This window comes from Triticum dicoccoides, chromosome 4B (genome assembly GCF_002162155.2).
Source record: "Triticum dicoccoides isolate Atlit2015 ecotype Zavitan chromosome 4B, WEW_v2.0, whole genome shotgun sequence".
In the NCBI taxonomy this organism is placed as follows: Eukaryota; Viridiplantae; Streptophyta; class Magnoliopsida; order Poales; family Poaceae; genus Triticum; species Triticum dicoccoides.
Genome location: NC_041387.1, coordinates 489,879,140 through 489,883,946, shown reverse-complemented (window position 1 = coordinate 489,883,946; position 4,807 = coordinate 489,879,140).

Genomic DNA, 4,807 nt, shown 5'->3' with positions numbered 1-4,807 from the left:
CCCCCGCCCTTGAGTTTCTTAACAAAGGCAACATAGAACTACATTAGTGCCATGTTAAATTTTGGAATTATTCCGGGTTCGTTTGTCGTTTTTTATACATTAATTGAGTTTCTGGTCATTTAATGTGCATAAGTCAAATTTGAACTACAAGCACATGCTCTCGTGCACCAAAGTTGGTTGAAAAATCACATTTGTGTCCTCGGGTGAATTTCTAGGTCCCATGCAAGAAATGAGAATAAAATTAAAACATCTGGGCATCATGGCTCGGCCGAGAACATTGAGAAACTTGGTTTTAAAATTCTTGTAAATCCAAAACACGTCTGAAAAACATGAAACTTGGTATGGATGTCAAGTCATGGTACTACCATGTTGTGGTACAAAAAATGGCCGAATAGGAACAGATTTTGGTATAAGCTTCTTGCAAACCGAAGCTTCTCTCAAGAAGGCTCGTGGTTCTGAGAGGGAACGTGTCACCTTTGAGTGTGAAACGATATATGTTGCCCCCCTTGAGTTTATTACAAAGGAAACATAGAACTACATGAGTGCCCTGTTAAATTTTGGAATTATTTCGGCTTCCTTTGGGCTTATTTACACATTAATTGTGTTTTTGGTCATTTAATGTGCATAATTCAAATTTGAACTACAAGCACGTGCTCCCGTGCACCAAAGTTGGTTGAAAATCACATTTGTGTCCTCGGGTGAATTTCTACTCCCATGCAAAAAATGAGAATAAGATTCAAACATCTGGGCATCGTGGCTCGGTCAAGAACATTGAGAAACTTGGTTTTAAAATCATGAAACTTGGCATGGTGTCATGTCATGGTAGTACCATGCCGTGGTAAAAAAATTGGCCGAATAGGAACAAATTTTGGTATAAGCTTCTTGCAAATTGGAGCTTCTCTCAAGAAGGCTCGTGGTTCTGGGGGGGAACGTGTCACCTTTGTGTGCATAATTCAAATTTGAAATACAAGCACATGTTCTAGTGCACCAAAGTTGGTTGAAAAATCACATGTGTGTCCTCGGGTAAATATCTAGGTTCCATGCAAGAATGGGAATGAAATTCAAAATTCTGGGCGTCGTGGCTGGGTTGGAAACATTGAGAAACTTAGTTTTTTAATTCCTGTAAATCCAAAACACGCAAGAAAATAATGAAACTTGGCTTGGTGCCATGACATGGCACCAACATGCTGTGGTAAATTTGCAGTCTGATTTGCGAAGGCGCACACATTAACAATCAACAAAGTCACTTTGGAACAAGTGCTGTCACGTTACAATCGGAAACACAAGTATTATTGAAACCACGGGCGTTCTACTTACTAGTACCATTTACGTGCCGCCACGCATCCCCATTTTTTATTAGCTAGGAGGCGCTGTGCAGGGTAGCTATTTGAGTACGAGAGGCGTGCGATCAGACCCCTGCGCGTGCTTATCGGGAGGAGAGCCCTTTGACCTCCATTTGCCGTCCACCTCTCTCCCAAGGTCTCCATTAATGGCGCCCGAGCCTCTGTTTAATGGCGTGGCTATGTCTCACCCGACTGAGATTTAAGAGAGAGAAAAAGAAAATCTGACAACACGGATCTTGATGTAAGATCCAACGGACCTATATAGCATCTACTGCGACTTGTAGCAAGACTGATGAATATATAAGGACGATTTTTTTTTATCAAAGAAGGGCTTGCCCCTTCCGATTTTCATTACTGAAAACCACCACAATTCACAAGAAGTTCAGCACAACTCCAGCCTAACACGAAGGACTAAATGTACCAGATTGAAATCGCAACATCCCAAGAGGCCAACAAAGGCCAAACATCCGCGCTAGAACCCAACATTTCACAACTGACGACACAATAGACATCCTAAACCGATTATTGCATCAAAAGAAACTAGGAAACTGAAGGAAGCCTAGCAGCAACTAGAAGAACAACAATGCCAGGGTCGCCACAACAAGAGTTTTCTTCATTCCAGCCTCGCAACATTGATCTTCCATAGAAAGATAAGGACGATTAATTGTCTTACATAATTAGAAAGATAATTAAAAAAGCCACATGCGGCTACGCCCGAAATACACAAGGGCAAAAGATGAAGGAAGACAAGGATCTGGCTCGCTGATCTCTACTTTTTTGATGCGTTGCTGCAGGCCGCGGGAACTAGTCTTCGCGGCGAGCGGTGGTGAGCGTTTTCTTGTCCTCAAGACGCTGCTTGAGAACATCCACGGATTCCTCCACCAGCCTTTGGCGCTTGTTGCGGAGCATGTCATTCTCGTCCATAAGTTTCTTGACGATGACGCCGGTCCTCTTCAACAAGGCACTGGTCTCCTCCTGCTGGTCTGCACTTCAGACGATCTTCTCCCTCAGCAGGTCACGCTCGGCCCGGAGCCTCTCATTTCCCTCCCTTAGTTGCCGGATGACACCGGTAGCCTGTTCAAACGAGGCTTTCACGTCGTCCTGTAACCTCGCCAAGCCGGACGATCGCATGCATGCGCCTGTAACAGTCATCGCCTTCCCGCGAGAAATTTTCCCAGGCCACCGCGGTGCGGCGGGACATCTCTGCTGCATTCATGGCGCGGCGGGACATCTCTGCTGCTTCCGTGGCGCGGCCGGACCAGTCTGCTGCATCGACGGCGCGGCGGGACCTCCGTGCTGCTTCCGCGGCGCGGCGGGACCTCTGTGCTGCTACTTCCGCGTGGCGGGACATGTCGGCTGCTCTCGCAGCGAGGCGGGACATCTCTCGTGCTTCCTCTTCCATGCTCACCTCTCCCTGGTAGGAATCTCTCGACCCAGAACTCACGCTGGCCATGGCAGACGCAAGGGAAGGATGCTGAATGTCTTTTTGTTTTTGTGGATGAGGAGTTGAGGAGGAATGTGCACTCATCTTGGCATACTAGTATTTATAACCAAGTACTAATACGCTCCTAAGTGGGAAACCGTTTAGGTTGTGATCGGTGTGAACAGGTTTGGAATTCAATATACTAGCGTGGTACTAATACGCTCCTAAGTGGGAAACCGTTTAGGTTGTCATCGGTGTGAACAGGTTTGCAATTCAATATAGCGTGGAGTAGTTTGGAATGTGACGAGATGCAAGCTCAAAAACTTGTACTCTGAGTTTAGTAGTTCGTTATACAGGAAGAGAAGAGGTGCACGCACGCACTCGTCCTCTCACACACGCATCTGTTTTTTCTCGAAAAGAAGGATGATGACCCCCGGCCTCTGCACCTGGGAGTCACACACGCATCTGTAGCTACGAATTGTAGTGTTCCCAACCATCCGATTGGCTCTATCATGGATGTACCTATATACTAAAACATGTCTAGATACATCTACATTTTGACAAATGGAAGGCATGTCTATTGTGGAACGGAGGGAGTGCTTGTCATAAAAAATGGATAAAAAGGGACGTGTCTAGAACTAAAATGCGTCTACATACATCTCCTTTTATCCATTTTGATGACAAGTACTACTCTTACCCAAAGGAACTTTATATCCAACAGACACAAAATATCCGTTCGACTGTTGGAAATTACTGATCTGATGTCGAAGTAATTGCTGCAGCGCCAACAAAACCCACCATTTCTTAAGCTAAAGTAGACCAAGGTAATCCCTATATTAGCATATTACTAAGATAAACAGAAGGCACTGTCGAAACATTTAGGACGTGAGTTTGTCAATCTGAATGTGGAGGGACACAAGCTTAGCCCCGGCCAGCAGCTTGGGCGGAACTGTCAAGAAGGTCAGCTCCTGCACGTCGACGTCGCCGGGATCCTTGCTGCTTGTCACCTCCATTTCCACCTTGACGGCGTCGGTCGTGCCTTTGGGCTCCCCTGGCGGGCCGTTCGCCCACAGCTTGGCCAAGTAGTGCGGCAGTGGGGACGCCCCCGCTCTGATGCAGACGACCGACACGGCGATAGGCGCACCGATGTCGAGCGCGTCGCCGACCAAGAAAAACGCGCGGCGGTCCTCCTCCGCGAATAGCAAGAGCCGTGGCTCCGATAGTGGCACTTGCAGCTGGAGCACCTTGCCGTACTGGATCCTGTGCACAGGCATGGGATGCGCGATGCTGATGTGGTGGTAGAGCGCCGGCAGCAGGCCTTCGTAGCCACAGACGGGCACGGGGCATTTGCAGAGCGCGAGCGGACACACGCTCTGGTGATCGGCGAGCTTGTGGTAAGTGACGTAGAGCCCACAGCCTTCATGCGGGCACTCCACCCTCACCGACGAAAGGACGGACTCCACTGCTGTGTTCCGCACATCGAAGCCACCGTCGCGCTCGCACTTCTGGCACTGCCGCTAGTTCCTGGGGCGCTCTACGCGGTAGTCCGCACAGGACAGGTGCCCTCCCTTGCTCTGCAGAAATCAATCCAACAGCACATCAATCAAGAAACCTGCACCTTGCTCAATCAGCCGAATGGACGAGGTGTATTCAAACCTCATACATTGGAGGCGTCAAGGGGCGGAGGCACAAGGGGCAGTGGAGCACGGTGAGGTCCATCGAGACCTTAGAGAGCTCCATCGTCGGGTCATGTTCCTGTTCGGTCTGCATGATCTCGCCCTCCTCGTGCACAACCATCCTTCAAGGTGCATTAAATCAACACATGCAAGTACTATCAAAAGAAGAGTCACGACATGCATGCATGTGTTGTAATTAATGCATCAGTAAACGCAAATTATTGAAATATATTGAGTGCAGTGCTTTGATGTGTCGCATCAACTCGTACATCAATGAGAAGTTTGATTATCCTATCGCTCTCGGACTTAACTGCACCTGCCTTTGGCTGTAAGGTTGGCCACACACCTGTCGGGCCCACCTGTCA